The following is a 12,970-nucleotide window of genomic DNA, read 5'->3' on the forward strand; positions in this document are numbered from 1 at the left end:
ACTCACAGACCCACTCAGACACTTATGCACCTCCACACAGACCCACTTTCACTGTCATGCACCCACTCACAGACACTCATGTATCCACTCACAGATCCACTGTGACTACCATGTAGCCACTCACAGACCCACTCTGACCATCATGCAGCCACTCACAGACCCACTCTGACCATCATGCAGCCACTCACAAACCCTCTCACACCCATCCACAGACCCAGTAAGGCACTTGTACACCCACTCAGAGACCTAGTCAGAAACTCATACACCCATTCACAGACCCACTCTGAGAGTTATGAAGCCACTTACAGACCCACTCACAAACTAGTGCAGCCACTCATAGACCTACTGAGGCCATGATGCACCCACTCACAGATCCACTCAAAACGTTATGCATCCACCAAAACACACCCAGACACTAATGCTACTACTCCCACATCCACTCAGATCCTCATACACTCACTTTTAGACTGAGTGACACCCTCTCACACCTACTCACACACCCACTCAGACACTCATCTGCCCACTCACAAACCCATTCAGACCCTTATGCACTCACTCATAGACCAACTCAGACACTGATGCACCCACTCACCATCTCACTCAGACCTTCAGGCACTCAGTCGCACACCCATTCAGACACTGTTGCACCCACTCCCAGACCCACTCAGACTCCTATGCATGCAGTTCCAGACCCACTCTGACACTGATGCACCCACCCACTCACACACCCTCTCGGACTCTACTGCATTCTGAGATTTTATTGTTATATAAAGAAAACAGCCACAGAGACATTGTGATTGTGTCTTACCTGTCAACAGAAGTGATTATTATGTATGTTACTAGACTAGAAGTATTAGTTTCAAAGCAAGTTCTGTTTGGAAATGAGTGATAAATATGTATATGATACAGATAAAACTATATAAACTAAGATATAGGTAGAGAGGTGACAAAAGATGAAAGTTTTATTTATACATATATATATATATATATATATATATATATATATATATATATATAAATATATATATATATATATATATATATATATATATAAATATATATATATATATATATATATATATATATATATATAGATAGATAGATAGATATGAATGTACTTAATATTTTAGGAAATGATTAACAGTACAAGGTTGTAAATGATGTGTTTTAGACATAAGGGGTCTAATTTATGAGGCCTATGGGACAGGATGGTGTGGCATGTGTCATATTGTGCTGGCATGTGCCACGGGGGAAGGGGAAAAATGTACTGTATGTGCAGATATGGCGCTTTTCTGTTATCTCCCACTGTGTTGTCACATAAATTGCACCCTATTGCTAATGCAGGCATCCCTTATTAGGCAGCAAGGCTGCCTGTGTTATGGGGGTGATTGGTTATTTCCAGGAAGGCACAACTTGCTGCATACAAACAAATTATGGGAGGAGTTTTTTTGTTTGTGTTAGTGCTGAAGAATGATATACAGAATAACAGCACCAGGTATACACTAATGCATACAGTGTCAGGTTGACTATGCCACCTATGCAAAGAGTAATAGACACAAATAGATGTTCCTTCTTGAAAAAACAATTAAAAGCATAGACTGATAGCTATGGTGAGAGAGAGCAACAATTAATTTAAAAAATGCACGTATAGTGCCTACAATGCTGTCATTTAACTGAATGTATGCATAGTATATTATAATGATATATAACTGAGCAGCGTCTTATGTAAATGTAAATCTGTTTCTATCTTGTTTTCTGTTTCAAACAATTTTGCTAAGACGAGATAATCAAGTTGCCAACAAAAAGTAAAACCAAAAAATACTGAGGAAAGCCTACTGTATACTTGCAACACAAAACAAAAAGGCTGAACATGAGGACACTGTGCTTAGAGAGAAAAGATCTGCTTGTAAGACAAGTAGAAAATTACTAAAAACTATGACCCTCATTACAACCCTGGAAGTCGGAGTAAAAGTAGCGGTAATACCGGCAACAGTCCGGTGGAAGAAAAATTTAATTACGGCCATGGAAGTTACCTCCATGCCAAAGCGCTACTTCTACACTCTGACCACCAGGGTGGTAACAACCGCTGGGCTGGAGACTTCGGTCTCCAGCCCAGCAGCCGCCAATATACCGCCGGTGGTATCAGGACCCCGCATACCGCCATGAATTTCGTGGGGTTTTGTACCGCCACGAAATACATGGCGGAAGGCACTATCAGTGCCAAGGAATACGTTCCCTGGCACTGATTGGGGTCTCCCTTCCCTCTGCCCCCTCCCAGAGCCCTCTCCCAAACACCCATGACCCCCCTACCACCCCGCAAAGGTAGTAGGGCCTCCTCCTCCCGCACCCGATACACACCCCACACCCCACACCACCAGGCATGCTCACACCACTCATACATGCACACATACATGCACACATACATGCACACATATAGGCACACATACATGCACACAGACATTCGTCACATTTCCCATACACACAATACACCCATCGCATGCCTACATACACTCACACAACCCCTCTACACACACACCCCCATGCACGCACACAACACACAACAACCCCGCCACCCCCTCCCCTAACGGATGATCACCTTACCTGGTCCGGTGATCCTCCGGGAGGGAATGGGATCCATGGGGGCTGCTCCGCTGCCAGAACCCCATCACCAGATAAACCACCACGCCGAATACTGGGTTGTGATTCAGTGGGCGGTGTTCTGATGACGTGGCGGTGGAGGTGGAGCAGCCTCCACTTCACCGCCGACCGCCAGTATGGCTGCTGGCACTCTCCATCCGAAAAAGGGTGGAGGGCTGCTAGCAGTCATAATACGCTGGGCGGGAGACCACCTGCACTAGCAGTCTTTGGACTGGCGGAACCTCGGAGGTCTTGAAAAAAAGACCGCCGAGGTCCAAATGAGGGCATATATGTGGGAAACTGAAAACTGCAAAAAACGATGTGAATAAAAATATACGTCAGCCAAGAAGGTTAAAAAAATCATGTGAGATACTCAGTAAGAAATTATAGAAGAAACCAGATAGGTTACACAGAAGACATCATCAGTTTAAGGAAGTTAGAGTTAGACTGTTTTGTACCAGAGGAATTCAAAATCTTCTCAAAAATATGAAACAGTACAAAAGGAGAAGGGAAATACTGAAACAAAAAGAATGTGTTGAAAATGTATTTGATAAGGCAAATGTTGAAAATGTATTTGATAAGGCATTTGCCGTAAAGAGGAAGCATTTTATTTTGATTCTCACTAGAATGAGATCACTTGTTAAAACCGTGTTATGTATGAACAGATGCAGCTGAAAAACAAAACTGATTAATGAAACTAATTTTTGTAAAATCTTCCGAGGTGGATGGAACCACACCTACAGTACAGAGCCTTTCTTTAATGAAGAAGGGTATTCGCAAGAGAACACATTAGTGCATGCAGTTGATTCAACTGGTCGCTGTTATGAGGTGCTGGATGGAGTCCTAATAAAAAAAAAAAAAGAGTTTGTTTCTAGAAATGAGGAAGACGTGGTAGCTGGACAGTTTCACAGTAGGCATAGACAGGCTCCTGGTTACAAATGGAACTGTAGCACCATTTGTAGTATTTGGCAAAAATCAATTGATTTGTTAAAGAGTTTTTTTTAATGCAACTTTCCATACAGAAGTCTGAAATTTCCATTTTGCAAGTATTAGATCCTTGCAAAGTAAGAAAGTATAGTGTTTTACAAGGACATTCATTAGCATGTTTATCAAAGAAAGTGTGCCAAAGCACCTTTCATCACTTTAGAATGTTGGCAGTTTACCATACAAAAGGAGACTTTACTATGTGAAGACTCCAGCATTATGTCTAGGAGAGATGACTAGTATACCTTTGCGTGGGACAGTAGGAGAAGTAGAAAAAGTTTGTGAGGATGCAGAATTTTGCTTTTTTGGTTCTGTTGAGGATTGTAGGGGGAATGACAAATTTGTAGGTACAATTGTTGAGGAAGAGAGCACAGATAATGCTCCTGAGAAATTTGAACAAGAGATTATAAAGTTTAACAAAGCTTGTTCAGAAAAAACAAACTATGTATGCATCTGGTGTAGAAGCACTTACTACAAAAGCCAAACACAAAATGTAGATGTATTTTTCAAAACTAAAGGGGAAAACAGAGAGAAGTGTCAAGAGTTTACTACTTATTTATTTGTAGAGGACCATTTTGATATGTCCATGCAGCAAGTTATATGTAAGTACTGCTATGAGAAGTTAGAGAATCAGAAAACACCAGTTAGAGCAGTGTATGACAGGTTAGAACTTGTGACTATTCAAGAACAACCACATGACTTTAATGTACATGAATCTGTCTTTATACAAACTATTCATCCATTTCAAGTGATTATATGATTGGAACCAAAAGCAGGTAAATTGCATCCAACAGAGTTATTGAAAGGCCTTAAAGCAAGAGTAGTATATTTGTCATTAGACTTTAAAAAAATATTGAAACTGTAGGAATAGAGAAAGGTGCTGAAGAGCCACTTACTATCCTAGAAAATAGTGTACTACTTAAGAATAAAACTATTTGGCAAGAGTTAGTTGATATTAATAAAGTTAAACAAGCAACATTATACCAGCTACAAAATAATGTTTATTATAAAAATGTTGAAGTGGAAGCTGATCTGGCAAATGATGGAGATAACAGGTTGCTAGGAAGTGGACAAATAGAAAAGGTTGATCCATCCTGATCCGAGCACATTTATGAGCACTATAGCATACATCCATTACATTCCACAGAAGCCATAGGTGATGCTATTGACCTTTTTCAAATGAAGCAGGTTAAAGGAACTCCCATGAGTGTATGGGAAAAACATTTAGAGGCTCGCTGTTTTCCCCACTTTTTTCCCCTGCAGTAGGAGGTTGGTATGATGACTGGCCCATTCAAATACCAGCAGCTGAATACAAATCAACACAATTATTTATGGAGGATCCAAGATTCAGGCAGTGTATTTCATACATATTTCACCTTCGATTTGACAGTGACTAGACTGGACTTTTTTATGCAGTAAACCACATTCTAAAAAGAGGAGTTGATCTTCAAAATTATTCTGCCAGAGGCTTTGTTAACAGACTTCAGGAAAAGGATAAAAATGTCTAATCCAACTTGATTAATTTAATGGCGTGCCAACATGGCACCAATGAATATTGGTTCCATCATCATGGAGAACTGAGGTGTATGCTGAGAAACCTGGGACCACCAACTTGGTTTTTCACATTGAGTTGTGCAGCGTATACATGGGATGACCTGACTGAATTCTGAAGAAAAGCAAACTCTAACCTAAAAGATTTAAATTCAAAGACAGCAGGAGAACTTTGCTCATTAGCTCATTAGAGCTACTGTCGTATCTCACTCCTCCCTTTCCCTGTAAAAGTCTTAGAAAAGGCCATCAGTTGCCAGTTCACTGACTACCTAGAGGACACCAGACAGCTCAACCCATCCAAATCCAGCTTCTGGCTTCTGGCCCAACCACATTACAGAGACCTCCTGATAGTAGCAACGGACGATATCAGGCACCTCCTCCACATAGGAAAAACAACAGCCCTCTTCCTCCTCAACCTGTCTGCAGCCTTCAACACCGTCTCCCACCACACCTTCATCACCAGATTCACAGCATTGGCATTCAAGATGATTGCCTCCTTCCTCTTTGGCCAAACACAGAGAATACTCCTCCCCCTTCCTTCGAAGCACACCCAAAGACATCATCTGTGGCATTCCCAAGGGCTCCTCCCTCACCCCACCCTCTTCAAAACATACATGACTCCACTGGCCAACATCGCACTCACCCATAGCCTGAACATCATCCCCTACAAAGATGACACCCAGCTCATCCTATCCCTCAATGACGACGTCTCCACCACACAAAGGAACTTACAAAATACCATGACCAAAATCACTGGATGAGGACCTACTGCCTCAAATTAAATTCAGACAAGACCAAAATCCTCATCTTCAGGAACAAGCCCTCCCTCTGGGATGACACATGTTGTCCCACCACCCTAGGTCCCCCTCCGGCTCCTAATCCTACCAACCATGTACATAAACTCTGCATTATTCTGGACTCCCAACTCTTCCTGAAACAACAGATCAACGCTGTCTCCTCTTCCTGCTTCTACATCCTTTGCATGCTCCGCAAAATCTTCAGAAGGAGCCACATTGTGACCAGGAAGTCTGTCACCTAGGCCCTCATCTCCAGATGCCTCCACTACGGCAACACCCTCTACGCCAGTATCACACAAGCAGCTCCTTAGCCACCTCCACACCATCCAGAACACAGAAGCGAGACTCATCCTCGACCTCCCAAGAAGAACCAGCATCTCTCTGCACCTCAGGGCCTTCCACTGGTTTCCCCTCCAGCAAAATTGCCACTTCAAGCGCCTCATGCATGTCTACAAAGCCCTCTACAACGTCAGACCTTCCTATATCAGAAAACACATCACATTCCACTGACCCACCAGAGAGCCTCGCTTAGCCAGCCTTGCCTTGGTCCACATCCTTAGCATCTGTTGAGAATTCCTCGGTGGCTGCTCCTTCTCCCACCTCACTGCCAAGTCCTGGAACGACGTCCACCTGCACACCGCCCCTTCTCTGGAAGACATCAGAAGACAGCTACTGACTTGGCTTTTTGACTACCATCACCAGCCGGCCAAGGCTCGCAAACCCCCTCCCAGTGCCTGGAGGCTCAACAAATCTCTTTGCTTGATTGATTGATTGATTGATTGCAAATATTTGCAGATATTTTAACTACAGGTTGCAAGACATTCTTGCATTTATCTGTAACAAAAGCAATCCTCCTCTTGGAGAAGTAAATGATTTCTTTTGGTGAAATGATTACTAGGCAAAAGGTGCTCCTCACATTCACATGCTACTAGGGCTAAAAGAAGCACCCTCATTTGGAGCACAGAGTGATAAGTCTGTATTGTATTTTATAGAACAGTATGTCACATGTAGCATATCAAAACAAACAAAGGACTCAGACACTAAGTTTGCATTTCCAAACACATAGATGAGGGAAGTAGCGTTGTCATACATACAGGTCTAAAAGAAATTTTCTACACAAGATGTCGATTTGGATTTCCACAACCTGTCAAAAGGAAGAGCGAACATCTTTTTGTCTTCAGTCAGACATACTCTGAGATAGAAATCACCAAAAAACACATATAACTTAAATAAATATATTAATGACTACAATCCCTTGATTTTAAAAAAGTAGAATATTAAAATGGACATACAATTTGTTGCAGACAACTTCATTGCTGTGGTTTGGTATGTCACAAAGTACATCACAAAGTCTGAGAAAACTGAGATGGAAGAGATGTGGGAGGAGATTTCTGCAGAGAAGACACTTTGCAAGAAATTGTCTTCCTTCAGCTTGGAAAGGCTTTCATATAGAGAAATAGGGTCCTATGAAGCCTGTCACTGATTGAGTTGCACACAATTGTTTTCAAAATCAAAAGGAATTGTCTGGGTAATTCTTGGTCTATATACTATCAAAACAGAGTATAGAAGTCTTTCCCTGAAATTCAGTACCTTGCAGAATTTGAACCAGAAAGTACAGACGTTATAAAATCAAATGGGGATCGCAGGACGCGCCTTTTTGACACCAGACTTCACTCACCTGGGGGGACAGGGAGGAGCTGCATTCCTGAAAGGGCAGGAGCCCTTTAAAAATCTCGACAGCGCTCCTGCTCGCGGGATCGCGGGACGCGCCTTTTTGCCACCGGACTTCCCTCACCTGGGGGGACAGGGAGGAGCTGCATTCCTGAAAGGGCAGGAGCCCTTTAAAATCTCTACAGCGCTCCCGCTCGCGGGATCGTGGGCCGCGCCTTTTTGCCACCGGACTTCCCTCACCTGGGGGGACAGGGAGAAGCTGCATTCCTGAAAGGGCAGGAGCCCTTTAAAATCTCTACAGCGCGCCCGGGCCAAGCCCGGGCCAAGGGCAGGCCCGTCCTGTGCCCGTCTGTGACCGGATGAGGCTGGGCTGGGCCACACCACTTAATTTTTGTTTTTTGTGCTGACAGTGGTATTGAGTGAGCTTTTCCTTTTTCTCCAACATGGGAAAGCGTAAGGTACGCTCTAGCCCCGATCCTGCCTCAATTAAGTCCAAATCTTCTAAATCCAATAGAGAAACGCAAATTCACTCTAATTGTGTTTCTAGAGAAATCAACAATTTAATTGAGGAAGTGGAATCTATTCTCAAGAAAAAAGAGAGCAATGCCGGAAAGAGAATGAAATCTGGATCTTTGCTTCAGTTTTTGACAACTCGTCCAATCAAATCCTCCGATGTTTAGTCTCTGTTAACCTTGGTTTCCGGACCCGCTTCCTCCTCCTTGCCTTGTTCGGACAACCCCTCTTCTCATCCTCGATCCCGTTCCAATTTGGAGGCTGCTCCTCCCGACTCATTCCTCAATGGGATTTCTTGCGCAAATCAATTCTCTGCTTTGGTTTTCCCAGAACTGGAGAATGTTAATCAGCTCTTGCCTTCTTTAGTCTCTAACTTCCCTGTGATCCTCCTAGTGATGATGTTTTCACATTGGTGTCCAGTCTGAAACGTGAAGTTGGGGAACTAAAGAGCTTACTGTTTGAAGTTTTAAAACTGCTCAAAAAACCCGAAACAATTTCTCAATGCACTTTGCCTCCAGTCCCAGAACAAGCTGTCTCTTCTTTGGCTCCCGCCCTTCTGCCAGTAGTTCTGCCACTGCCACAAGAAGTCGATAAGGGTCTTAGTTGTAGACCTTATCACAGAATCCATTCGATTTTAGCTCCATCCCCCCCCAGCTCTAATTATCCTAGGGCTCGCTCTATATTTATGTGTGACCAAAACTGTATTGATATGTGCAATGTACCCCGACTCACTCCTCACAAGAGGGAAGATACTTCCTCTCTTATTAACAAAGTGTCGTATTGGATTCGCCACAATAGGGGCTGCGGTTCTATTATTCATGCTGACATCGTCTTTGCTTCACGTGTTCGAGGTTGCCCTGGGGGGCGGGATACCATCAAACTTAATCTTGGTAATCCAGCTTTAGTGAAGGGGCTTTTGCAGATGGAAGCTCGTAACCCATCTAGAACGAATCTAGATATTTTCTTCAGAGAAAGCCTGCCCGTTATGGATGACAAGACCTTGTTCTATTGTCCTTCAAGGGCTAAGACCACCCCTTGTAATGTTCCTGCTTCTGCTACCCCCCCTGATCTGTTGCCTTTTTTTAGTGATGGGGCCGCTATGGTTTGTAATATGAAAGCTCTCAATATCCGAGATCCTATTTGTCCAGGGGATACATCTGATGTGGACTGACTACGCCATTATTCTTCTGGCAAATCCTGTATTCCACATTATCAAGAAGTGCCTCCCCTAGGATCTCCACTGGACATGGGGGTCATCTCCTTAGGGGCCCCACTTTGCACTATTAATTCGATTCCCAAACCATCTTTTAATGTTGACTTATGTAAGCTGGGTTGTAGTACTGCACCTGGGAAACTACTGTCTTGGAACGTAGCAGGTATTAAGAGCAAATTATCTGACCCAGAGTGGGGGTCTTATGTCGATTCTTTTTCCATATGCATGTTCCAGGAATCCTGGTCCAAGGACTGTGTGAACAGGCAAGGTTCTTGCTGTTTTACCAAAAAGGCAACTCAATCTACTAGGGGAAGGGCGATTGGGGGTCTATGTACCTGGGTCAAGTTGACTGAGGTGGGCAGGGTCAAGGAAATTGCTGTTGATTCCTGTGATATTCTAGCAACAGCAATATGGCCAAGTTCAGGCGTTCCTGTAATATGCATCAACATTTATAACAGACCAGGTCCTTCTAATCTTCAGTCTCATACTATTCACCTTTTGCACAACCTCCTATCTGATTTCCATTCGAGATATCATGTTATTATTGCAGGTGATTTCAACGCTCAAATTGATTTTGACTCAGCTTTTTCCGAGTCCATTCAGGCCGAAGATGAAGTGTGGAACATCCCCCCACTTCCATCCCATCCAGTATCTTGTATCCCCTCCCCTAGGGTGCTGCAGATAATAGACCTTGCAGTCACATATGGCCTCCGTTTTGGAAATGGTCGATTCCCAAATGATAACCCTGTCAAACCTACCTTCTTCAGAGGCTCTTACACTAGCACTTTGGATTACGTTCTTTTTGATCTACGAGTCTGGCATTCCATAATCGATGTGGAGGTTGGCTCGAGGTGTACCAGTGATCATGCCCCCTTACAAATTGCATACAATGTAACACTTTTTAAAGGGCACGCTCCCCTTCCTGCTCTGGACGCTTCCAAAGTTCCACTGGAATTATCCAGTAACAGGCGTGTGGTAAGATGGTCTTCGTTCTTGAAATCCAATCAACTTAGCGACAAGCTTCGAGCCCTAGTTCCTTGCCACCAGCTATTTGATGATTCCACTGTATTTTCTCCCACAGAAGTTATGTCTTCCCATGAGGCTCTTTTTGCGGACCTTAAGGAGCTTTTTACCAAAACTCCTCCAATATATAACAAACCTCTTGTACCCAATTGCAAATGGTTTGATAAGGAGTGTCGGGAGGCCAAGAGCCTTCTGTCTAAAGCCTTAAAGGTAAAGATCAGGGATACCATTGTATATGCGAGACAAAACTATGTTTCTACTTGTAAGTTATCCAAACTTAAATATGAGGAAACCCTATGGAAATGCTTGGCGGAGGCGGCCAGTGCTCGTGATAACAAACTTTTCTGGTCTCTGGTCTCCCGCAGAGATCCTACCCTTTTACTCACTCCTGAGTGTCACATTGATGCAGAAACCTGGCTTTCTCATTTTGGGGATCTGTACGGGTCCTGCCCGGATCCAGATAACACTTCGCTTAATCTTTTATCGCCCCCTTCTGCTGTTCTGCCTTTTACACTAAAAGAAACAGAGCTGGCTATTTGTGCACAAAAAATAGGGAAGGCTCCTGGTCTAGACGGCATCCCTTCGGATTTGTATAAATCAGACTTATCCGTATGGACCCGGTACATCAACAGGGTTTCGAATAGCGTCCTGACAACTCGTTCTTATCCGAACTCGTGTAAGGTGGCAATTATTGTTCCCATCCACAAAAATGCCGACAAGAGCTCCCCAGGGAATTACAGACCCATCAGTTTACTAGATAACCTGCAAAAGATTTTCTCTTTCCAGCTCCTAGCTAGACTAAAGTACTGGATAACGAAAAATCAGGTTTTAAGCAATTTACAGGCTGGATTTAGGGACAAGGTCAGCACTATCGACCAGGTCTTCCGATTTACAAATTTGCAATGTCTCCTGCCCTCGAAATATACAAATCTCAAGCCGGGGGTGGGGTGCTCTTTATGGTGCTGAACTCTGGGGCCACTGTAGTCTGGTGAACTTGGCAAGGGCAGAAAACCAATTTTTGAAAATGCTGCTTAAAGTACCCTCGAGTACTCCATCTTTGCCCATTCGAATGGATTTAAACCTTTTTTCTATTTCGCAGATTGCTGCTTTAAGGCCCTTGCTATTTTGGATTCGGCTTTGGTCAACAGATGCCCTATCTCCATTTCGTTGCAGGCTTCTATCCTTGGTGGGTCATAACACCATTATCAAAATCAAATGGTGTGCTTACGTTAAACAGTCTCTAACTCTCCTAGGTTTAGGGTCCTACTGGACGGACCCACTCTCTATTCCCAAAAATGCTGTGCAGGTGCTGAAGGATGCTTTTTGGTACAATGTTCAGACTACGCAATTTGCTAAGACGTTTCCGCTTTCTATGTCGGACAAGTTCTTATCAATCAAATGCCATTATGAATTTGAGCCCTTCATGGATATTGCACTATCTCCATTTGCACGAGCACTTTCTGTTAGATTTAGAGTAGGGTCTCTCCCTTTATGTTCTTTGACGCATAATTGGCCTAGCTCCACCAACAGATCTAAGTTTTGTCCGATGGGTTGTAAAAGTGAAGAGTCTATTTCACATGTTTTTTTTTCTGTTATGCATACTTCAAACAAAGAGCCTCTTGGATTATCCCGCTTTGCAAATCTATTGGTGTCAGGTCTTACCTTCATGCTGAGAGAATTCTAAAATCTGATCCATCCGTCCAAGTAGCTTTTCCAGTGGCAAAATTTCTCGAAGCAATTTGGCGCCTTAGATTAGCTATTTTAAAGAAAAATTTAGGGTAGTTAATTTTTATACTTATTTATGCATATTTATTCACTTATGATGATCAATTTTATATTTTCCCTCTTAGCATAAAGTTATCTTTTTTTTTATATTATTGAGTATTTATGGATCCTGGGAAGTGACCCCTTTTTGAGGGGACCCCCTTATTGCTAAATGACTCATTTCCGATACCTTGGTTGGATTTTATCTCTCTTGTACTTTTTAATTCTTTACTGTGCATGTACTTTAGTGTCTTTTACTATTTAACTGTTATTGTCTGCACTGCACTTTTATGGTATGTTTTTTACCTACCGAAATAAAGTTAAATTTTTATTTGAAAATCAAATATGTGGTTTACATACTATGCAAGAAGAAGTTTACATCTAGAAGACAAGTGCCTTCATGAAATTCTTCAAAGTTATACATGCAGAAGTAATCTACGTGAAAACATAGAAGGGAAATATGCAGTACGTGGATGTGACAGATGTTTAGTGAATAATAGAAAAGAAAACCTAATTAACCACCAAAAAGTTAGCTTCCAAAGATCTGAGAAAAGAGAATGTTTCTATTTAGCACTTATTCAACTTTTCAAACCTTGCTGTAGTGAATTGGAATCTCTTAAGGATTATGACTGCTATGAAGATTGTTTTAATGTTGTTAAAGACAGCATTGAGTGTCCCATGTTCACAAACTGCTTACAGATGTTAAATGATGAGAGACAACAGGAAGAAATGATTGCTGCTGAGGTAGCTAAGGATAGTTCTCAGTGTGGCCAATGTTCTGCACCTTCAAGTCAAGGTCCTCTTGGAAAACCTATTA

The sequence above is a fragment of the Pleurodeles waltl genome, chromosome 6 (assembly GCF_031143425.1).
Source record: "Pleurodeles waltl isolate 20211129_DDA chromosome 6, aPleWal1.hap1.20221129, whole genome shotgun sequence".
In the NCBI taxonomy this organism is placed as follows: domain Eukaryota; kingdom Metazoa; phylum Chordata; class Amphibia; order Caudata; family Salamandridae; genus Pleurodeles; species Pleurodeles waltl.